The 24636-nt window shown below is 47.4% G+C and overlaps 2 long non-coding RNA genes across 2 annotated transcripts in view; both read right to left on the reverse strand.

Moving 5' to 3' along the window:
- LOC143958285 (uncharacterized) overlaps nucleotides 1-1125 on the reverse strand; it is a 32233-nt gene extending 31108 nt beyond the window's left edge. The window contains exon 1 of the long non-coding RNA XR_013270119.1: nucleotides 518-1125. This is a non-coding gene — a long non-coding RNA (uncharacterized LOC143958285). The remainder of the gene's footprint in view (nucleotides 1-517) is intronic.
- The window catches only part of LOC143958286 (uncharacterized), a 303168-nt gene that overhangs the window by 163064 nt on the left and 115468 nt on the right, over nucleotides 1-24636 (reverse strand). The gene's annotated exons all lie outside the window — the stretch shown is intronic.

Here is a 24636-nt window from a genome sequence, read left to right on the forward strand (position 1 = left end):
ACCTTTTGTCCTTTGCCTCCCCAGGGTTAAGAGAAAAAAATAAAAAAAAATCTTTATTCAGTCTTTCTTTGATTGTGCCACCTGCACTGCGGTGAGAGCCCGGCTCCCAGATCCCCGCCTACTTTCTCTGTGTTTTTAAGTGAGAGCTATTACTGCGATCTCTTCTAAAAAGAAGTTTACAAGACTCCAAAAAGAGGGCAACACCTTATCACACATAACCTTCCGGCGATCATTCCATATACTTCATATGCAAGTCATATACATCGTTTTTGTGGATATATGTCGTTTTATAAGTCATTTATGTTTAAGCTCCACTTATTCCTATTACATCCTGGTCTGCCCTCTCAAAAATGTGTGGGATCAATTTCCTGAGCCTCCACTGTTTTGCTCTGTTCCACTCCTCCTCCTTACACTGAGTCTTTTCATCTAGGGCCGCCCAGAGCATTCAACAGGCAATGTTCAAATACATTTCAAATGAGGTTTAACATGTATTCAGCATAAATGGTTCAAAAAGTACCTGGGGAGGAGGTGGTTACTTATAAATATTCTTATAGTGTCCTCAATCCTCAGTCCATCTCGTTCCTCTGTCCATACAGCCTCCAGGGGATCATCAAGGGAGTATCAGTCAGTGCTTCCCCTGTGTTTGCCAGTGCTCCGGGAATCTCTTCAGACGCTGTTTTATTATCACTCCATCTGGTCCTGGATCCTGGCTGTGCACTAGCCCACTGTAGGTCTCGTACGAGGGCAGCAGAGACAATACGAGGAGGGGGGGGGGAGGGGGTCGACGGACTCTGAACAACGCTTTTGCCCGCTTAACACCCCGAGGGTGTACACCCCCGTGTGTACAGTCCGTCTGTTTAGTGATGGGATAGGACGGTCCGGGCGGCTTCATTCATGGAGCTCAGCGTCCTTTCCCCTCACTGATCAGCGGGACCGCCCCCATCTGCTCACACGGGCGCCGTCATCGGGTCCCTCCCCTCTCTCACAGGCAGCTCGTGTTACCCATCAGCTGATTTCCCTTCTAAATGGTTTTTGTTTTTTCTTAGAATTTCTCACTTCCTGTTCCTCCTTGGTGGCATTGTATATGCATTTTGAGCATCACATTGATTTCAATGGGTAGGAGCGGTGAATAAACCGCTCCATAGATGCGGCTAGCAGGACTTTTTTCACTGCCCTGCTAGCGCACCACTCCAGTGTGAAAGCCCTCCGGCTTTCACACTGGAGTGAAAGGGGCTGTTTTTTTCAGGCGCTACATAAGCGCTATTTTTAGCAATGTAGCGCCTGAAAACCACCCTAGTGTGAAGGGGGCCTTAGGCTCGATTCACATCTATGCATGTTGCTTTTGAGCGTTTTTGCAGTGCTTGTTGCGTTTTTGGACATGCGTTTTTGCCGCGTTTTTATTTTTTTTTCTTCACTGTGGTTGCTTGACAACCAGCTATGTACAGTGAAAAAAAAAACAAAAAAAACAAAAAACTGCACATTGCAGTAAAAATGCAGTGCTTGCGTTTTTTGATGCAGCTCCATTGACTTCTATTACATGAATAAACACTGCATTTTGCATGAAAAAAATGCCCCGCCCTTTCCCAAAAATGCAGAGGCACAAAAATGCATTGATGCGAACATGTTCCATAGGAACACATGTAAAAAAAAAATGTCCCTGCATTTCTGCAAAATGCATCAAAAAACGCGTTAGTGTGAATCCAGCCTTAAAATCCATTATATTTTATTTAGAAATTTCCTCTAAATGACTATAGATGCAGCCTTGACAGTGCCAGTGTAAATGAGGCCTAATAGTCAATAGTCTGGAGTAAAATGCATAAAAAAGCACACCTATGCTTTTTTTATTTTTTATTTTTTTTTGTGCATTTTCAGTTTTGCATAAACACCCTACAGTCCATTTAACATGGTTTGCTATGGATGTAGTTCACATCTGTGCATTTTTTGGAAAGGGCCAGGGATTTTCGTTTTTTTTGGTTACATTAGATGGTTTAAATGGTCTAAAGATGCGCATCGAAAAATGCTAAATACACCTGCAATATGCAAACTGCAACCTGCACAAGTGTGAATCAGACCTTGGACAAATTTAGAAGCTGCAGTGTGCATGGGCACTTAGGCTGGATTCACGCCTGTGCATTTTGGAGATTTGTACTACAGAACGTGTTCCATATGAAAACATGTTAAAGCGGTTCTGCACACATAATAACAGAAAATTGTACCATACTTACCGTAATTTTCTTTTCCTGGTGCCTATCCATGGCAGCATACCTGTGACAAGCTCCGCCTTGGCTCCTCCCTCAGGACTAGTGAATATTATAAAAGAAAAGGTTAGTACAGCCCCCGCATTCTCCGTAATATAGAATACCGAGGGTGGGATTGTATGCTGCCATGGATAGGCACCAGGAAAAGAAAATTACGGTAAGTATGGTACAATTTTCTGTTTTCCTGGTGCCTCCATGGCAGCATACCTGTGACAAATAACTAGCTGAGATGGGTGGGATGCTTAGAAGTCTATTTTAAAGAAATTATTATTTAGAAGAAGCGAGGGCTGATGTGACTGCCTGTCTGCCAAACTCCACCGATGCAAGAGCTCCTGGGTCCACCCTGCAATGTTTCAGAAATGTATGTCGGGACGACCAAGTCGCTGCCCCACAAATAGTTTCAATTAACACATTCGCTCTTGCCGCCCAAAAGGCAGAAACTGCTCTGGTGGAGAGCGCCCTGACCGCCAAAGGGGGTTCCAGCCCCTTTGTCCTGTACACCTTGTGGATGAGTCTAACGATCCATGAGGCAATCGTTCTTGCTGACGCCTCCTTGCCTTGGTGTTTGCCCCAGGGAATTATAAACAGCCTGATGGAATCCCTGAATGATGCTGTGGCCTGCAGATAGAATTTCAAAGTGGAGGCAATGTCTAGCTCATGAAGAGAACCAGAGTCCTGTTCTGAAAATGTTGGGAGTGCCCAAGGCTCTGACATGTTTAAGGATGATGCGACTTTGGGAATAAATCCTCGCACTGTTCTGAGTTCTACTCTGTCCGGATAGAATATGATATGATTATGATCTGCTCCTAAAGCTTGGAGCTCTGAAACCCGTCTGCCAGAGGTTATAGCTATCAGGAAGGCTAGCTTCTAGGCTAGATTCCAAAGCGATGCTGACTCCGAAGGGGCAAAAAGGTGGACTGGCTAAGGACTCTAGGATAATAGCAAGGTCCCAAGTGGGAAAAGATTGTTTAGTTGGCGGTCGGATCTTTTTGACAGCTTTGAAGAACTGTATTATTAATGAGTCCTCGGCCCATCTTCTACTGGTTTGCCAATGAAATTGCTGATACCTGTACTTTTAGTGTACCTAGTGCAAGACCTAGGTCTAGGCCTGCCTGCAAAAACTCAAGAATTTGAGAGGATGATGGGGAATCTGGATCACAGCTTCTGCCAATCATGAAGGCCCTGAACTTTTGTTTGTGGATGGTTTTCTTGCCTTGAGTGGGGTTGCGATCACTTTGTTGGAACACCCTAGAGATTGGAACCTTTCCCTTTCAGCTGCCAGATGTGAAGATCCAGCCTGCGGGGATCTGGAAGGGTGTGACATCCTTGCGAGAGGCGAAGAGATATTATTGGAACCTTGACTGGAAGTCGGGTACTTAGATACATTGCTGTGGGGAACCAAGGATGTGTTGGCCAGTACGGTAGGACCGTTATCACTGTCGAGGTTTCTATCATAAGCCTTGACAGGAATCTTGGAATGAAAGGCCGTGGAGGGAAGGCATAGGCCCGATTGCATGCCCAGGGGGCTGAGAGGGCATCTAATGCCTCCGCTTGGGGTTGAGGAAGCCTTGAGATGCACCTTGGAAGCTTGGTATTGAATGCTGTTGCAAATAGGTCTAGCTCGAGGGGACCCCACTGGTTCACTATCCAGTCGAAAATCTCCGGGTGTAGAGACCATTCGTTGGCATCCGCAAACTTGCGGGAAAGGCGGTCGGCCCTCAAGTTGAGATGGCCGGGCAGATAAACTGCCCTCAGGTCCTTTAGATTCCTTTCTGCCCAGAGTATTATGGGTTCCACCTCCTTCAGGAGGGACCTGCTGCGTGTCCCCCCTTGCCGGTGTACATAGGATACCGCAGCCCTGTTGTCCATTCGGAGGAGAACAGGTTTCCCTGTAACCTCGAACCTTAGGGCTAGTAACGCAAGGTAGGCCGCTCTGACCTGCAGGACATTCGACACCAGGCCTGTTGTATGGAAGGACCATCTACGCTGCACTGAGATCCGGTTGCTGTGTGCTCCCCAACCTGCTGCACTGGCATTGGTAGTAATTGTGATCCAGTCGACATGCCCTAACGGGCGTGATTTCAGAAGTGTCTGTTTCTTCGTCCACCAATGCAGACTCCTGAGCATCAAGGTCGTCAAGTGTATGGGTTGGGATAGATACCACCTGTTCCACAGTCTTTTGCCAGGAGTAGAAGGTCGTCCAAGTAGTGGCATACCCGAAGCCCCAATTCTCTCAGAGGGGCTATGATGGCAATCGGGGTCTTTGTGAAGACTCTTGGCGATGTGCAGAGGCCCAATGGAAGACTCTGGAATTAGAGATGTACCTGCCCCACCGCCAATCTCAGATACTTCTGGAAAGGAGGGAGTATGGGTATATGCAGGTAAGCGTCCTGCAAGACTATTGACAACATCCAGCCCCCTGGTTGGTCTACACAAATAATCGTTCGTAGTGACTCCATTTTGAATCTTACTAGGAAGAAATAACGATTTAGACTTTTTAGGTCTATCACGGGTCTCCACCCTCCATTTCTCTTGGGGACTAGAAACAGGGTTGAGTAAAAACCCAAAAATCTCTCTGATGGAGGCACTGGAACTACCGCTTGCTGTTACTGCAAGGAGAGAAGAAATTGCTGTAGCACTTCCGTTTTTTAGGGGGGAACCTTGACACCCTTGTCAGGGAGAAGAAGACCTTGGGAGGTTTGTCTAGGAATGACCAAAAATGGCCGTATTTGACTGTGGAGACTACCCAGAAATCCCTGCACTTTTGTTCCCAGATCTTTGAGAAGTGTCTTAGCTTGGCCCACACAGGAATCGCTTGGGCTGGCCAGGCGTCAAAAGGATTTAGTAGAATCCTGTGGGGTAGGTATTGGTCTCTGTCTTCGGGTTTTGAGGAACGTGGACTGTGTGCTTTCCCAATTATGCCTGAAGCCTTTTCCCTGCCTGGACTATCGGTAATCCTTATTCTTGGAGTATTGGAATCTGGGTGCGATTGTCCTGGAGCGCCTAGATCACCTGTCTTGGGGTAGCAGGCCTGATTTTCCACCAGTGACTCGAGAGATGTCCTTGTCCAGTTTTTCCCTCAAACAAGGCTTCACCATCAAATGGTATCTTGCACCAGTTCTGTTTGGAGGCGATATCTGCTGCCCACGGTTTCAGCCACAAGGCCCATTTGGCCATAACTGTGTGGAGCATTGCCCTTGCGGAGCAAGGAATTGAATCGATGGCGGCTTCACCAATAAAGTCTGCTGAGAACTTCAGCTCATCCAAGGCCTTGATTATATCCTCCTCTGGGATGTCCTGTTGGATTGCCGACTCTATATTATCTGTCCAGACGCGTAGCGCATTGGACACTGATGTCAGGGCTATGACAGGTTTACAGGCGTTGTCTGCCATCTGGTACGCTTTTCTTGAGATCGAGATCCATCCTTCTGTCCAGTGGAGCCTTAAAAGAAGTTGAGTCTTCCAGGGGCAATGTGACATTCTTTGCCAACCTTACCACTGCTGCATCGACCACTGGAGAACCCTCCAGCATTGCGGAATCAGCCTATGAGAGAGGGAATAACTTTCCCAACCGATTTAATAGAGAACATTTTCTCTGTCTTTTCCCACTCTTCCTCAATCACATCCCTGATCTCCTCCATGAGAGGAAAAACTGAGATCTGGCGTTTGAGAAAGGGGAAGTACGATTTAGACTTCTTAAACCTCGGTGTTGGTCTCTCCCAGCCGATCGCTTGTTTAGCTGCCTGTACATAAGGCTGGACCATGGCGAAAGCAAAGCCAGAGGCATCTAGGTCATCAGATGATTCCTCTGAGATGGCATTCTCTTCCTGATGTTTAGAGGAGGATGCCGACATCAGACGAAAAATTCCACTTGTGGACAGCCCCGGGATGGAAGCCTCAGCCGTTTGCTCCTGAGGAGGAGACGCTGGTTGTTGCGTCGTCATTGTGGCTACCAATTCCGCAAGGGAGTCCTTTACTGCTTTCTTAAGTAGGTCCGCCATTTGCAGACCTTCAGATTCTCTGTCCGCTGCATCATCCCTGAGGCAATCTCAAACAGATCAGTTTGTCTGAAAGTGGGGCAACTCCACACGCCTGACATCTTGGAGATCTAGGTCTCGGGGAGCATGAGTGATGGCGCCTTTTTGGCCGATTCTTTCTGCCACTTCTATAATCCCCATGCCAGGACGACCTGTCTCTGCTGTGACTAGAGTCATCATCGTCTTCATGTCGCCTTGAGGTCCTCTTAGACATCTTCTGGCGTACAGGGCTGAAATACATAAAGTACCAGCCTGAGTGCACTCTTTTGTTTTTTTAAAAGTGTATCAACTTACCTGGACGTAGGTCCTTACCTCAGGTGTAGAGTAGGATCTTGTGCGGGGGCCGAATGGCTCATACTAGACGGATTAGCAGAAGCAGCAGCTAAGAAAAGAGTTTTAGAGGAGAAAAATCAACCAACCGTGTCCTTGACTGGAAAAAGGGACTTCGATAAATACATCTAAAATACGTCTAAATCTACATTTTGTCTTCTTGTCCCTTTTTTTTTTTGGGGGGGGGTTAAATTATATATATATTTTAATTTTTTATTTTTTGTGAATAAAATATAATTTATTTAATTATTTTTTATTAATTTTATTTGATAATTTAATATGTTTATGTCATTTTATACTATTTAATTAATTAATTAACCCATCTTCTCTTTTTTTTTTTTTTTTTTTTTATTATATTAAAGCTCAGAGTAGCAGTTCTCCCTGCAGCCACAGGCGTCCCACTGAGGCCATCAGGGAGATAAACAGTAGAACAGGAGAGGCAGGGCACGCCTCTATCCTGTCTTTGACATTTTGAGGGCATAAATGTCACTGTGCCCTTATCAAAGATGGCCGCCGCGGCCTCCGAATCCACTGCGCATGCGCCGATCGGCGGAACAGTAAGCTAGAAGCCTCACACCGCCGGCGCATGTGCAGAGCACGGCGGGGAACGCCGAAAGTTAAATAAAACGCCGGCGCTGAGCGCGCGCGGCTCCTATGGAGCCGGGAATGGCGGCAGGGGCTAAGAGGGAGGTTTTTTTCTCTGAGAGAAACAAACAAATGGGAGGTCAAAAGAAAAGAAAGAAAGAAAGAAAGAAAGAAATGGAAGGTTGGGGAGGGGAAGAGAGCAAAAGAGAGAGGGAAGAGAAAAGATAAAAGATATAAAACCTAAAAGGGAAAGGAAAGGAAGGAAGAAAAGAGAGAAGGAGGAAAAAAAAAAAGAAATGTAGAAATAGCTGCTGCCTCCGTTACCATGAATGAGCTGGTGCCTGATCAACTTGCAGATAAAGCTCTTACTTAAGAGACAAACTGCTTGTCCCAAAAGATCCTACAGAAGGGACTTCCAACCTTATAAGCGCGTTTAGCTGCCCAAGAGAAGGAACTGCGTCTGGGAGAGGCTTGAACCCGGACGGAAGCTGCCGACTGCAGAAGGTAAGGACGCCGACCAGGATTCACTGCCATGAGGTATGAGGAAAAAAAGGAGAATGCGGGGGCTGTACTAACCTTTTCTTTTATAATATTCACTAGTCCTGAGGGAGGAGCCAAGGCGGAGCTTGTCACAGGTATGCTGCCATGGAGGCACCAGGAAAATAAATTTTCCCATTCTGTTGCCTCTAGACCGTACATTTGATAATGCCACATTTTTTTTTTTTTTTAATTAATCTACCTTTTGTAATTTGTAGTATTTGATTTTCCTCCCCTGCGGCGATGGGCGGTCTCTTGCGGGGATCAGCATCACTTCCTGCTGAACCCCGCACTGTCTCCTGGGATCTCGTCCAAGTAATCCCAGGAGACATTGCGGCTAATGCAGCCGAAATCTCGCGAGATTTCGGCTAATACAGCCGAAATCTCGCGAGATTTCAGCTGTAATAGCCGAAATCACGTGAGATTTCGGCTGTATTAGCCGAAATCTCGCGAGATTTCGGCTGCATTAGCCGCAATGTCTCCTGTGATTACTTGGACGAGATCCCAGGAGACAGTGCGGGGTTCAGCAGGAAGTGATGCTGATCCCCGCAAGAGACCGCCCATCGCCGCAGGGGAGGAAAATCAAATACTACAAATTACAAAAGGTAGATTAATCAAAAAAATAATAATAATGTGGCATTATCAAATGTACGGTCTAGAGGCAACAGAATGGGAAAATGTATTATTATGTGTGCAGAACCGCTTTAAGTGGGCTGTAGTGAAAATCTGCAGAATGCAAAAAGCACCAAATATGCATGGGTGTGAATCAAGCCTTATAGCTTATGAAGAAAAACCTATCCAAGGAAAAACCCTTACCTTTTTTTAATGTATAGGTTTTGCTTGCAAAAGCTTTCTTCTGTCTCCCAGGATGCCAGTTTTTCAGACAAGAGATTGGCAGCATTTTTTTTTAAATTTGGAGCACTGGCCTTTGCTTGTGACCAGACAGTGAACCCTAACTTGTTACAATGTTGTATCCTCCTTTCAGGACAGGTTTTGGACTTTTAAACCCAGGTGACTCTGTGCTGTTTCTTACTTTCCATTTTGGATTTTATCTAGAGTGGATTGAATTTATCAGAGTCTGTGACCAGATCATCCAGTGCGTTGGAAGAAGTGAATATCAAGTCACATTCCGGTATGTACACCACTTTCATGTTGTGAAGTTTGTCAGTCACTAGAGAGGTGACGTGGGCTTATTTTTGAAGTGCAGTTTGCCGCTTTTGTAAACCTGCGTGATGCTGTCTATTGGTGAATGAGAGATTTATCTGGAAAGTTGGTTTGCAGGGTTTCTTCTTCCTTTTTTATTTTTTAAATGTTATATACTTAGAATGCAAGGGTAGAGCATACTGCTGTCAGTGGCGGAATTATAGGGGTCGCCAAGATCGCCATGGCGACCGGGCCCCTTGCTGCAGGGGGCCCTCAGGCCCCCTGTAATCTTCCGTAGGAGGGGAGGCTGAGAGGAGCTCCTCTATCATCAGCCGAACTGAAATCGGCTCTGTGCGGGAGCTCCTCACATTAGGGTAAAGTGTGTGCTCTTTGTCTCCCCCTACAGTGCAGTACCCAGCAGGAAGAGCCAAGGTACTGTAAACGTCTGCCGTTTTTTTTATAAGACTAGCTACTGCATTTGTGTTTATATGCGTGTGTGTGAGCATGCTTGTATGTGTGAGAGCATGCTTGTATGTATGTGTGTGAGCATGCTTGTATGTGTGTGTGTGTGTGTGAGAGCATGCTTGTATGTGCGTGTGTGAGCATGCTTGTATGTGCGTGTGTGAGCATACTTGTATGTGTGTGTGTGTGAGCATGCTTGTATGTGTGTGTGAGCATGCTTGTATGTGTGTGTGTGAGCATGCTTGTATGTGTGTGTGTGTGAGCATGCTTGTATGTGTGTGTGTGTGTGTGTGAGCATGCTTGTATGTGCGTGTGTGAGCATGCATGTGTGTGTGTGTGTGTGAGCATGCTTGTATGTGTGTGTGAGCATGCTTGTATGTGTGTGTGTGAGCATGCTTGTATGTGTGTGTGTGTGAGCATGCTTGTATGTGTGTGTGTGTGTGTGTGTGTGTGTGAGCATGCTTGTATGTGTGTGTGTGTGTGTGTGTGTGTGTGAGCATGCTTGTATGTGCGTGTGTGTGTGAGCATGCTTGTATGTGTGTGTGAGCATGCTTGTATGTGTGTGTGAGCATGCTTGTATGTGCGTGTGTGTGTGTGAGCATGCTTGTATGTGCGTGTGTGTGACCATGCTTGTATGTATGTGTGTGAGCATGCTTGTATGTGTGTATGTGTGTGAGCATGCTTGTATGTGTGTGTGTGTGTGAGCATGCATGTATGTGTGTGTGTGTGTGAGCATGCTTGTATGTGTGTGTGTGTGTGTGTGTGAGCATGCGTGTGTGTGAGCATGCATGTATGTGTGTGAGCATGCGTGTGTGTGCGTGTGTGAGCATGCGTGTGTGTGTGTGTGAGCATGTGTGTGTGTGTGTGTGTGTAAGCATGTATGTGTGTGAGCATGTATATGTGTGTGTGTTCATATATGTATGTGTATGTATGCATGTGTGTGTGCGCGCATGTATGTCCGTGTGCATGTATGCATATGTATGTATGTGAATGTGCATGTGTTTATCAGTGGCGGTGCATCCAAAAGGGTGCACAGGTGCCACCCCCTCTCTCCAGCCACACCCTCTATGATCAATGGATAGATTCATGCATAGCATAGCATGAATCTATCCATAGCCACCGCTGGCACCCTCATATTTAGGTGCCTGGTCCCTTTTGGGGTGTCGGGCGCCTGAATTACAGCGGCGGGGGGTGTTTTTGCAGATGCATGGAGGACCCCACTCGTGGCCATTACCCGCTGCCCCACCCAGACAGACTAAGTGGCGGGCAGACAGCGAACGGGTGGTGGGGATTCACAGTGGCAGCATTTGATGGGCACACCAACAGCATTTGATGGGCACAGTGTGTGAGAGCATGTTTGTTTGTGTGTGTGTGAGCATGCTTGTATGTATGTGTGTGTGAGCATGCTTGTATGTGTGTGTGTGTGTGTGTGAGAGCATGCTTGTATGTGTGTGTGTGTGAGCATGCTTGTATGTATGTGTGTGTGAGCATGCTTGTATGTGCGTGTGTGAGCATGCTTGTATGTGCGTGTGTGAGCATGCATGTATGTGTGTGTGAGCATGCTTGTATGTGCGTGTGTGTGAGCATGCTTGTATGTGCGTGTGTGTGTGCGACCATGCTTGTATGTATGGGTGTGTGAGCAAGCATGCTTGTATGTATGTATGTGTGTGAGCATGATTGTATGTGTGTATGTGTGTGTGTGTGAGCATGCTTGTATGTGCGTGTGTGAGCATGCTTGTATGTGCGTGTGTGAGCATGCTTGTATGTGTGTGTGTGAGCATGCATGTATGTGTGTGTGTGAGCATGCATGTATGTGTGTGTGTCTGTGTGAGCATGCTTGTATGTGCGTGTGTGTGTGAGCATGCTTGTATGTGCGTATGTGTGTGACCATGCTTGTATGTATGTGCGTGTGAGCATGCTTGTATGTGTGTGTGTGTGAGCATGCTTGTATGTGTGTATGTGTGTATGCTTGTATGTGCGTGTGTGAGCATGCATGTATGTGTGTGAGCATGCTTGTATGTGTGTGTGAGCATGCGTGTGTGTGAGCATGTGTGTGTGTGTGTGTGTAAGCATGTATGTGTGTGTAAACATGTATGTGTGTGAGCATGTATATGTATGTATGCATGTGTGTGTGCGCATGTATGTCCGTGTGCATGTATGCATATGTATGTATGTGAATGTGCATGTGTTTATCAGTGGCGGTACATCCAAAAGGGTGCACAGGTGCCATCCCCCTCTCTCCAGCCACACCCTCTATGACCAATGGATAGATTCATGCATAGCATAGCATGAATCTATCCATAGCCACCGCTGGCACCCTCATATTTAGGTGCCTGGTCCCTTTTGGGTGTCGGGCGCCTGAATTACAGCGGCGGGGGTGTTTTTGCAGCGCCTGATTAGAGCCATGGGCTCTAATAGGCTTCAAAATAGGTGAACTGCGAGCGCCATGCTTGACGCTCACAGTCTACCCAGTTGTGTTAGAAAAGTGAATTAATATTCACTTTCCTAACACTGAACCGCCTCTCCACCAATCAGGTGTGCGAGTCTGTTACCCATCACCTGATTGGCTGAAACGATAGGCGCAGCTATTGGACGCCTATCAGGAGGAGAGGACAGGAGATGAGGATGGCAGGAGATGCATGGAGGACCCCGCTCATGGCCGTTACCCGCTGCCCCACCCAGACAGACTAAGTGGCGGGCAGACAGCGAACGGGTGGTGGGGATTCACAGTGGCAGCATTTGATGGGCACACCAACAGCATTTGATGGGCACAGTGTGTGAGAGCATGTTTGTTTGTGTGTGTGTGAGCATGCTTGTATGTGTGTGTGTGTGTGTGAGCATGCTTGTATGTGCGTGTGTGAGCATGCTTGTATGTGCGTGTGTGAGCATGCATGTATGTGTGTGTGTGTGTGTGAGCATGCTTGTATGTGTGTGTGTGTGTGTGTGAGCATGCTTGTATGTGCGTGTGACCATGCATGCTTGTATGTGTGTGTGTGTGTGTGTGTGTGTGTGTGTGTGTGTGTGTGTGTGAGCATGCTTGTATGTGCGTGTGTGTGAGACCATGCATGCTTGTATGTATGTATGTGTGTGAGCATGCTTGTATGTGTGTGTGTGTGAGCATGCTTGTATGTGCGTGTGTGAGCATGCATGTATGTGTGTGTGAGCATGCTTGTTTGTGTGTGTGTGAGCATGCGTGTGTGTGAGCATGCGTGTATGTGTGTGTGTGTGTGTGTAAGCATGTATGTGTGTGTGTGTGTGTGTGTGTGTGTGTGTGTGTGTGTGTGTTCATATATGTATGTGTATGTATGCATGTGTGTGTGCGCATGTATGTGAGTGTGCATGTATGCATATGTATGTATGTGAATGTGCATGTGTTTATCAGTGGCGGTGCATCCAAAAGGGTGCACAGGTGCCACCCCCTCTCTCCAGCCACACCCTCTATGACCAATGGATAGATTCATGCATAGCATAGCATGAATCTATCCATAGCCACCGCTGGCACCCTCATATTTAGGTGCCTGGTCCCTTTTGGGGTGTCGGGCGCCTGAATTACAGCGGCGGGGGGTGTTTTTGCAGCACCTGATTAGAGCCATGGGCTCTAATAGGCTTCAAAATAGGTGAACTGCGAGTGCCATGCTTGACGCTCACAGTCTACCCAGGTGTGTTAGAAAAGTGAATTAATATTCACTTTCCTAACACTGAACCGCCTCTCCACCAATCAGGTGTGCGGGGCTGTTACCCATCACCTGATTGGCTGAAACGATAGGCGCAGCTATTGGATGCCTATCAGGAGGAGAGGACAGGAGATGAGGATGGCAGGAGATGCATGGAGGACCCCGCTCATGGCCGTTACCCGCTGCCCCACCCAGACAGGGTAAGTGGCGGGCAGACAGCGAGCGGGTGGTGGGGATTCACAGTGGCAGCATTTGATGGGCACACCAACAGCATTTGATGTGCACAGTGGCGGCATTTGATGGGCACACCAACAGCATTTGATGGGCACAGTGGCAGCATTTGTTGGGTACACTGGCAGCATTTGATGGGCACAGCGGTGGCATTTGATGATGGGCACAGCGGCAGAGTTTGATGGGCACAGCGGCAGAGTTTGATGGGCACAGTGGTGACATTTGATGGTACAGTGGTAGCGTTTGATGGGCACAGTGGCTTTAATTGATGTTTTTTAAATCGGTTCCCACTTGGGACTGGGCCCTGGTGTTCCACCATCGGGCTCGGAGAAAAGAGCCCTGTCCGGAGGTCGGGGGGGGGGGGGGGGGTGGCCCTCCTCCAAGGTTTCCTGCATCGGGGCCCTGAAGTTTCTAGTTACGCCACTGACTGCTGTATACTCTATATTGTGCAGTATGTGTTATTTAATGCAAACATCTTGCATTCTGTAGTTTTTCTGTATTGTAAGCACATTTAAGCTTGCCATACACTGTACAATGTGATTTTACAACCTTCTTTAGAACTACCAGAAACTATACGGTGCAAGTGACTGTCCATTTGTGTTCTTTCGCATAGTTTTACTCAAGCCATACACATGGTGTTTTTTTTATTTTACTTTAACATGCAGGTTGAAGGAGGGAAAAGTGGATCCCCCCCCCCCCATTCACACATTTCTCTTTGGATGGGGTAATCTTTCCCACTGTGGCATTGCAGTATGACAGTGGGCTGTTTTCAAATTACTAGTGTTGTCAGCTATAGCCACACTGATCTTTCCATGAAGAGAACCAGAGTCCTGTTCTGAAAATGTTGGGAGTGCCCAAGGCTCTGACATGTTTAAGGATGATGCGACTTTGGGAATAAATCCTCGCACTGTTCTGAGTTCTACTCTGTCCGGATAGAATATGATATGATTATGATCTGCTCCTAAAGCTTGGAGCTCTGAAACCCGTCTGCCAGAAGGCTAGCTTCTAGGCTAGATTCCAAAGCGATGCTGACTCCGAAGGGGCAAAAAGGTGGACTGGCTAAGGACTCTAGGATAATAGCAAGGTCCCAAGTGGGAAAAGATTGTTTAGTTGGCGGTCGGATCTTTTTGACAGCTTTGAAGAACTGTATTATTAATGAGTCCTCGGCCCATCTTCTACTGGTTTGCCAATGAAATTGCTGATACCTGTACTTTTAGTGTACCTAGTGCAAGACCTAGGTCTAGGCCTGCCTGCAAAAACTCAAGAATTTGAGAGGATGATGGGGAATCTGGATCACAGCTTCTGCCAATCATGAAGGCCCTGAACTTTTGTTTGTGGATGGTTTTCTTGCCTTGAGTGGGGTTGCGATCACTTTGTTGGAACACCCTAGAGATTGGAACCTTTCCCTTTCAGCTGCCAGATGTGAAGATCCAGCCTGCGGGGATCTGGAAGGGTGTGACATCCTTGCGAGAGGCGAAGAGATATTATTGGAACCTTGACTGGAAGTCGGGTACTTAGATACATTGCTGTGGGGAACCAAGGATGTGTTGGCCAGTACGGTAGGACCGTTATCACTGTCGAGGTTTCTATCATAAGCCTTGACAGGAATCTTGGAATGAAAGGCCGTGGAGGGAAGGCATAGGCCCGATTGCATGCCCAGGGGGCTGAGAGGGCATCTAATGCCTCCGCTTGGGGTTGAGGAAGCCTTGAGATGCACCTTGGAAGCTTGGTATTGAATGCTGTTGCAAATAGGTCTAGCTCGAGGGGACCCCACTGGTTCACTATCCAGTCGAAAATCTCCGGGTGTAGAGACCATTCGTTGGCATCCGCAAACTTGCGGGAAAGGCGGTCGGCCCTCAAGTTGAGATGGCCGGGCAGATAAACTGCCCTCAGGTCCTTTAGATTCCTTTCTGCCCAGAGTATTATGGGTTCCACCTCCTTCAGGAGGGACCTGCTGCGTGTCCCCCCTTGCCGGTGTACATAGGATACCGCAGCCCTGTTGTCCATTCGGAGGAGAACAGGTTTCCCTGTAACCTCGAACCTTAGGGCTAGTAACGCAAGGTAGGCCGCTCTGACCTGCAGGACATTCGACACCAGGCCTGTTGTATGGAAGGACCATCTACGCTGCACTGAGATCCGGTTGCTGTGTGCTCCCCAACCTGCTGCACTGGCATTGGTAGTAATTGTGATCCAGTCGACATGCCCTAACGGGCGTGATTTCAGAAGTGTCTGTTTCTTCGTCCACCAATGCAGACTCCTGAGCATCAAGGTCGTCAAGTGTATGGGTTGGGATAGATACCACCTGTTCCACAGTCTTTTGCCAGGAGTAGAAGGTCGTCCAAGTAGTGGCATACCCGAAGCCCCAATTCTCTCAGAGGGGCTATGATGGCAATCGGGGTCTTTGTGAAGACTCTTGGCGATGTGCAGAGGCCCAATGGAAGACTCTGGAATTAGAGATGTACCTGCCCCACCGCCAATCTCAGATACTTCTGGAAAGGAGGGAGTATGGGTATATGCAGGTAAGCGTCCTGCAAGACTATTGACAACATCCAGCGCCCTGGTTGGTCTACACAAATAATCGTTCGTAGTGACTCCATTTTGAATCTTACTAGGAAGAAATAACGATTTAGACTTTTTAGGTCTATCACGGGTCTCCACCCTCCATTTCTCTTGGGGACTAGAAACAGGGTTGAGTAAAAACCCAAAAATCTCTCTGATGGAGGCACTGGAACTACCGCTTGCTGTTACTGCAAGGAGAGAAGAAATTGCTGTAGCACTTCCGTTTTTTAGGGGGGAACCTTGACACCCTTGTCAGGGAGAAGAAGACCTTGGGAGGTTTGTCTAGGAATGACCAAAAATGGCCGTATTTGACTGTGGAGACTACCCAAGAATCCCTGCACTTTTGTTCCCAGATCTTTGAGAAGTGTCTTAGCTTGGCCCACACAGGAATCGCTTGGGCTGGCCAGGCGTCAAAAGGATTTAGTAGAATCCTGTGGGGTAGGTATTGGTCTCTGTCTTCGGGTTTTGAGGAACGTGGACTGTGTGCTTTCCCAATTATGCCTGAAGCCTTTTCCCTGCCTGGACTATCGGTAATCCTTATTCTTGGAGTATTGGAATCTGGGTGCGATTGTCCTGGAGCGCCTAGATCACCTGTCTTGGGGTAGCAGGCCTGATTTTCCACCAGTGACTCGAGAGATGTCCTTGTCCAGTTTTTCCCTCAAACAAGGCTTCACCATCAAATGGTATCTTGCACCAGTTCTGTTTGGAGGCGATATCTGCTGCCCACGGTTTCAGCCACAAGGCTCATTTGGCCATAACTGTGTGGAGCATTGCCCTTGCGGAGCAAGGAATTGAATCGATGGCGGCTTCACCAATAAAGTCTGCTGAGAACTTCAGCTCATCCAAGGCCTTGATTATATCCTCCTCTGGGATGTCCTGTTGGATTGCCGACTCTATATTATCTGTCCAGACGCGTAGCGCATTGGACACTGATGTCAGGGCTATGACAGGTTTACAGGCGTTGTCTGCCATCTGGTACGCTTTTCTTGAGATCGAGATCCATCCTTCTGTCCAGTGGAGCCTTAAAAGAAGTTGAGTCTTCCAGGGGCAATGTGACATTCTTTGCCAACCTTACCACTGCTGCATCGACCACTGGAGAACCCTCCAGCATTGCGGAATCAGCCTATGAGAGAGGGAATAACTTTCCCAACCGATTTAATAGAGAACATTTTCTCTGTCTTTTCCCACTCTTCCTCAATCACATCCCTGATCTCCTCCATGAGAGGAAAAACTGAGATCTGGCGTTTGAGAAAGGGGAAGTACGATTTAGACTTCTTAAACCTCGATGTTGGTCTCTCCCAGCCGATCGCTTGTTTAGCTGCCTGTACATAAGGCTGGACCATGGCGAAAGCAAAGCCAGAGGCATCTAGGTCATCAGATGATTCCTCTGAGATGGCATTCTCTTCCTGATGTTTAGAGGAGGATGCCGACATCAGACGAAAAATTCCACTTGTGGACAGCCCCGGGATGGAAGCCTCAACCGTTTGCTCCTGAGGAGGAGACGCTGGTTGTTGCGTCGTCATTGTGGCTACCAATTCCGCAAGGGAGTCCTTTACTGCTTTCTTAAGTAGGTCCGCCATTTGCAGACCTTCAGATTCTCTGTCCGCTGCATCGTCCCTGAGGCAATCTCAAACAGATCAGTTTGTCTGAAAGTGGGGCAACTCCACACGCCTGACATCTTGGAGATCTAGGTCTCGGGGAGCATGAGTGATGGCGCCTTTTTGGCCGATTCTTTCTGCCACTTCTATAATCCCCATGCCAGGACGACCTGTCTCTGCTGTGACTAGAGTCATCATCGTCTTCATGTCACCTTGAGGTCCTCTTAGACATCTTCTGGCGTACAGGGCTGAAATACATAAAGTACCAGCCTGAGTGCACTCTTTTGTTTTTTTAAAAGTGTATCAACTTACCTGGACGTAGGTCCTTACCTCAGGTGTAGAGTAGGATCTTGTGCGGGGGCCGAATGGCTCATACTAGACGGATTAGCAGAAGCAGCAGCTAAGAAAAGAGTTTTAGAGGAGAAAAATCAACCAACCGTGTCCTTGACTGGAAAAAGGGACTTCGATAAATACATCTAAAATACGTCTAAATCTACATTTTGTCTTCTTGTCCCTTTTTTTTTTTGGGGGGGGGGGTTAAATTATATATATATTTTAATTTTTTATTTTTTGTAAATAAAATATAATTTATTTAATTATTTTTTATTAATTTTATTTGATAATTTAATATGTTTATGTCATTTTATACTATTTAATTAATTAATTAACCCATCTTCTCTTTTTTTTTTTTTTTATTATATTAAAGCTCAGAGTAGCAGTTCTCCCTGCAGCCACAGGCGTCCTACTGAGGCCATCAGGGAGATAAACAGTAGAACAGGAGAGGCAGGGCACGCCTCTATCCTGTCTTTGACATTTTGAGGGCATAAACGTCACTGTGCCCTTATCAAAGATGGCCGCCGCGGCCTCCGAATCCACTGCGCATGCGCCGATCGGCGGAACAGTAAGCTAGAAGCCTCACACCGCCGGCGCATGCGCAGAGCACGGCGGGGAACGCCGAAAGTTAAATAAAACGCCGGCGCTGAGCGCGCGCGGCTCCTATGCGCAGAGCACGGCGGGGAACGCCGAAAGTTAAATAAAACGCCGGCGCTGAGCGCGCGCGGCTCCTATGGAGCCGGGAATGGCGGCAGGGGCTAAGAGGGAGGTTTTTTTCTCTGAGAGAAACAAACAAATGGGAGGTCAAAAGAAAAGAAAGAAAGAAAGAAAGAAAGAAATGGAAGGTTGGGGAGGGGAAGAGAGCAAAAGAGAGAGGGAAGAGAAAAGATAAAAGATATAAAACCTAAAAGGGAAAGGAAAGGAAGGAAGAAAAGAGAGAAGGAGGAAAAAAAAAAAGAAATGTAGAAATAGCTGCTGCCTCCGTTACCATGAATGAGCTGGTGCCTGATCAACTTGCAGATAAAGCTCTTACTTAAGAGACAAACTGCTTGTCCCAAAAGATCCTACAGAAGGGACTTCCAACCTTATAAGCGCGTTTAGCTGCCCAAGAGAAGGAACTGCGTCTGGGAGAGGCTTGAACCCGGACGGAAGCTGCCGACTGCAGAAGGTAAGGACGCCGACCAGGATTCACTGCCATGAGGTATGAGGAAAAAAAGGAGAATGCGGGGGCTGTACTAACCTTTTCTTTTATAATATTCACTAGTCCTGAGGGAGGAGCCAAGGCGGAGCTTGTCACAGGTATGCTGCCATGGAGGCACCAGGAAAATAAATTTTCCCATTCTGTTGCCTCTAGACCGTACATTTGATAATGCCACATTTTTTTTTTTTTTTAATTAATCTACCTTTTGTAATTTGTAGTATTTGATTTTCCTCCCCTGCGGCGATGGGCGGTCTCTTGCGGGGATCAGCATCACTTCCTGCTGAACCCCGCACTGTCTCCTGGGATCTCGTCCAAGTAATCCCAGGAGACATTGCGGCTAATGCAGCCGAAATCTCGCGAGATTTCAGCTGTAATAGCCGAAATCACGCGAGATTTCGGCTGTATTAGCCGAAATCTCGTGAGATTTCGGCTGCATTAGCCGCAATGTCTCCTGTGATTACTTGGACGAGATCCCAGGAGACAGTGCGGGGTTCAGCAGGAAGAGATGCTGATCCCCGCAAGAGACCGCCCATCGCCGCAGGGGAGGAAAATTAAATACTACAAATTACAAAAGGTAGATTAATCAAAAAAATAATAATAATGTGGCATTATCAAATGTACGGTCTAGAGGCAACAGAATGGGAAAATGTATTATTATGTGTGCAGAACTGCTTTAAGTGGGCTGTAGTGAAAATCTGCAGAATGCAAAAAGCACCAAATATGCATGGGTGTGAATCAAGCCTTATAGCTTATGAAGAAAAACCTATCCAAGGAAAAACCCTTACCTTTTTTTAATGTATAGGTTTTGCTTGCAAAAGCTTTCTTCTGTCTCCCAGGATGCCAGTTTTTCAGACAAGAGATTGGCAGCATTTTTTTTTAAATTTGGAGCACTGGCCTTTGCTTGTGACCAGACAGTGAACCCTAACTTGTTACAATGTTGTATCCTCCTTTCAGGACAGGTTTTGGACTTTTAAACCCAGGTGACTCTGTGCTGTTTCTTACTTTCCATTTTGGATTTTATCTAGAGTGGATTGAATTTATCAGAGTCTGTGACCAGATCATCCAGTGCGTTGGAAGAAGTGAATATCAAGTCACATTCCGGTATGTACACCACTTTCATGTTGTGAAGTTTGTCAGTCACTAGAGAGGTGACGTGGGCTTATTTTTGAAGTGCAGTTTGCCGCTTTTGTAAACCTGCGTGATGCTGTCTATTGGTGAATGAGAGATTTATCTGGAAAGTTGGTTTGCAGGGTTTCTTCTTCCTTTTTTATTTTTTAAATGTTATATACTTAGAATGCAAGGGTAGAGCATACTGCTGTCAGTGGCGGAATTATAGGGGTCGCCAAGATCGCCATGGCGACCGGGCCCCTTGCTGCAGGGGGCCCTCAGGCCCCCTGTAATCTTCCGTAGGAGGGGAGGCTGAGAGGAGTTCCTCTATCATCAGCCGAACTGAAATCGGCTCTGTGCGGGAGCTCCTCACATTAGGGTAAAGTGTGTGCTCTTTGTCTCCCCCTACAGTGCAGTACCCAGCAGGAAGAGCCAAGGTACTGTAAACGTCTGCCGTTTTTTTTATAAGACTAGCTACTGCATTTGTGTTTATATGCGTGTGTGTGAGCATGCTTGTATGTGTGAGAGCATGCTTGTATGTATGTGTGTGTGAGCATGCTTGTATGTGTGTGTGTGTGTGTGAGAGCATGCTTGTATGTGCGTGTGTGAGCATGCTTGTATGTGCGTGTGTGAGCATGCTTGTATGTGTGTGTGTGTGAGCATGCATGTGTGTGTGTGTGTGTGTGAGCATGCTTGTATGTGTGTGTGTGAGCATGCTTGTATGTGTGTGTGTGAGCATGCTTGTATGTGTGTGTGTGAGCATGCTTGTATGTGTGTGTGTGTGAGCATGCTTGTATGTGTGTGTGTGTGTGTGTGAGCATGCTTGTATGTGTGTGTGTGAGCATGCTTGTATGTGCGTGTGTGAGCATGCTTGTATGTGCGTGTGTGAGCATGCATGTGTGTGTGTGTGTGTGAGCATGCTTGTATGTGTGTGTGAGCATGCTTGTATGTGTGTGTGTGAGCATGCTTGTATGTGTGTGTGTGTGTGTGTGTGTGTGAGCATGCTTGTATGTGTGTGTGTGTGTGTGTGTGTGTGTGTGTGTGTGTGAGCATGCTTGTATGTGCGTGTGTGTGTGAGCATGCTTGTATGTGTGTGTGAGCATGCTTGTATGTGTGTGTGAGCATGCTTGTATGTGTGTGTGAGCATGCTTGTATGTGCGTGTGTGTGTGTGAGCATGCTTGTATGTGCGTGTGTGTGACCATGCTTGTATGTATGTGCGTGTGAGCAAGCATGCTTGTATGTATGTGTGTGAGCATGCTTGTATGTGTGTATGTGTGTGAGCATGCTTGTATGTGTGTGTGTGTGAGCATGCATGTATGTGTGTGTGTGTGTGAGCATGCTTGTATGTGTGTGTGTGTGTGTGTGAGCATGCGTGTGTGTGAGCATGCATGTATGTGTGTGAGCATGCGTGTGTGTGCGTGTGTGAGCATGCGTGTGTGTGTGTGAGCATGTGTGTGTGTGTGTGTGTGTGTAAGCATGTATGTGTGTGAGCATGTATATGTGTGTGTGTTCATATATGTATGTGTATGTATGCATGTGTGTGTGCGCGCATGTATGTCCGTGTGCATGTATGCATATGTATGTATGTGAATGTGCATGTGTTTATCAGTGGCGGTGCATCCAAAAGGGTGCACAGGTGCCACCCCCTCTCTCCAGCCACACCCTCTATGACCAATGGATAGATTCATGCATAGCATAGCATGAATCTATCCATAGCCACCGCTGGCACCCTCATATTTAGGTGCCTGGTCCCTTTTGGGGTGTCGGGCGCCTGAATTACAGCGGCGGGGGGTGTTTTTGCAGATGCATGGAGGACCCCACTCATGGCCGTTACCCGCTGCCCCACCCAGACAGACTAAGTGGCGGGCAGACAGCGAACGGGTGGTGGGGATTCACAGTGGCAGCATTTGATGGGCACACCAACAGCATTTGATGGGCACAGTGTGTGAGAGCATGTTTGTTTGTGTGTGTGTGAGCATGCTTGTATGTATGTGTGTGTGAGCATGCTTGTATGTGTGTGTGTGTGTGTGTGTGAGAGCATGCTTGTATGTGTGTGTGTGTGAGCATGCTTGTATGTATGTGTGTGTGAGCATGCTTGTATGTGCGTGTGTGAGCATGCTTGTATGTGCGTGTGTGAGCATGCTTGTATGTGCGTGTGTGAGCATGCATGTATGTGTGTGTGTGTGAGCATGCTTGTATGTGCGTGTGTGTGTGTGACCATGCTTGTATGTATGGGTATGTGAGCAAGCATGCTTGTATGTATGTATGTGTGTGAGCATGATTGTATGTGTGTATGTGTGTGTGTGTGAGCATGCTTGTATGTGCGTGTGTGAGCATGCATGTATGTGTGTGTGTGTGTGTGTGTGAGCATGCTTGTGTGTGTGCGTGTGTGAGCATGCTTGTATGTGCGTGTGTGAGCATGCTTGTATGTGCGTGTGTGAGCATGCTTGTATGTGTGTGTGTGAGCATGCATGTATGTGTGTGTGTCTGTGTGAGCATGCTTGTATGTGCGTGTGTGTGTGAGCATGCTTGTATGTGCGTGTGTGTGTAACCATGCTTGTATGTATGTGCGTGTGAGCATGCTTGTATGTGTGTGTGTGTGAGCATGCTTGTATGTGTGTATGTGTGTATGCTTGTATGTGCGTGTGTGAGCATGCATGTATGTGTGTGAGCATGCTTGTATGTGTGTGTGTGAGCATGCGTGTGTGTGAGCATGCGTGTGTGTGAGCATGTGTGTGTGTGTGTGTGTAAGCATGTATGTGTGTGTAAGCATGTATGTGTGTGAGCATGTATATGTATGTATGCATGTGTGTGTGCGCATGTATGTCCGTGTGCATGTATGCATATGTATGTATGTGAATGTGCATGTGTTTATCAGTGGCGGTACATCCAAAAGGGTGCACAGGTGCCATCCCCCTCTCTCCAGCCACACCCTCTATGACCAATGGATAGATTCATGCATAGCATAGCATGAATCTATCCATAGCCACCGCTGGCACCCTCATATTTAGGTGCCTGGTCCCTTTTGGGTGTCGGGCGCCTGAATTACAGCGGCGGGGGTGTTTTTGCAGCACCTGATTAGAGCCATGGGCTCTAATAGGCTTCAAAATAGGTGAACTGCGAGCGCCATGCTTGACGCTCACAGTCTACCCAGGTGTGTTAGAAAAGTGAATTAATATTCACTTTCCTAACACTGAACCGCCTCTCCACCAATCAGGTGTGCGAGTCTGTTACCCATCACCTGATTGGCTGAAACGATAGGCGCAGCTATTGGACGCCTATCAGGAGGAGAGGACAGGAGATGAGGATGGCAGGAGATGCATGGAGGACCCCGCTCATGGCCGTTACCCGCTGCCCCACCCAGACAGACTAAGTGGCGGGCAGACAGCGAACGGGTGGTGGGGATTCACAGTGGCAGCATTTGATGGGCACACCAACAGCATTTGATGGGCACAGTGTGTGAGAGCATGTTTGTTTGTGTGTGTGTGAGCATGCTTGTATGTGTGTGTGTGTGTGTGTGTGAGCATGCTTGTATGTATGTGTGTGTGAGCATGCTTGTATGTGCGTGTGTGAGCATGCTTGTATGTGCGTTTGTGAGCATGCATGTATGTGTGTGTGTGAGCATGCATGTATGTGTGTGTGTGTGTGTGTGAGCATGCTTGTATGTGTGTGTGTGTGTGTGAGCATGCTTGTATGTGTGTGTGTGTGTGTGTGTGTGTGAGCATGCTTGTATGTGCGTGTGTGTGTGTGTGACCATGCATGCTTGTGTGTGTGTGTGTGTGTGTGTGAGCATGCTTGTATGTGCGTGTGTGTGAGACCATGCATGCTTGTATGTATGTATGTGTGTGAGCATGCTTGTATGTGTGTGTGTGTGAGCATGCTTGTATGTGCGTGTGTGAGCATGATTGTATGTGCGTGTGTGAGCATGCATGTATGTGTGTGTGAGCATGCTTGTTTGTGTGTGTGTGAGCATGCGTGTATGTGTGTGTGTGTAAGTATGTGTGTGTGTGTGTGTGTGTGTGTGTGTGTTCATATATGTATGTGTATGTATGCATGTGTGTGTGCGCATGTATGTGAGTGTGCATGTATGCATATGTATGTATGTGAATGTGCATGTGTTTATCAGTGGCGGTGCATCCAAAAGGGTGCACAGGTGCCACCCCCTCTCTCCAGCCACACCCTCTATGACCAATGGATAGATTCATGCATAGCATAGCATGAATCTATCCATAGCCACCGCTGGCACCCTCATATTTAGGTGCCTGGTCCCTTTTGGGGTGTCGGGCGCCTGAATTACAGCGGCGGGGGGTGTTTTTGCAGCACCTGATTAGAGCCATGGGCTCTAATAGGCTTCAAAATAGGTGAACTGCGAGTGCCATGCTTGACGCTCACAGTCTACCCAGGTGTGTTAGAAAAGTGAATTAATATTCACTTTCCTAACACTGAACCGCCTCTCCACCAATCAGGTGTGCGGGGCTGTTACCCATCACCTGATTGGCTGAAACGATAGGCGCAGCTATTGGATGCCTATCAGGAGGAGAGGACAGGAGATGAGGATGGCAGGAGATGCATGGAGGACC

The sequence above is a fragment of the Lithobates pipiens genome, unplaced genomic scaffold (genome assembly GCF_037356315.1).
Source record: "Lithobates pipiens isolate NorthernLeopardFrog02 unplaced genomic scaffold, aLitPip1_a1.2 Scaffold_61, whole genome shotgun sequence".
Lineage (NCBI taxonomy): Eukaryota > Metazoa > Chordata > Amphibia > Anura > Ranidae > Lithobates > Lithobates pipiens.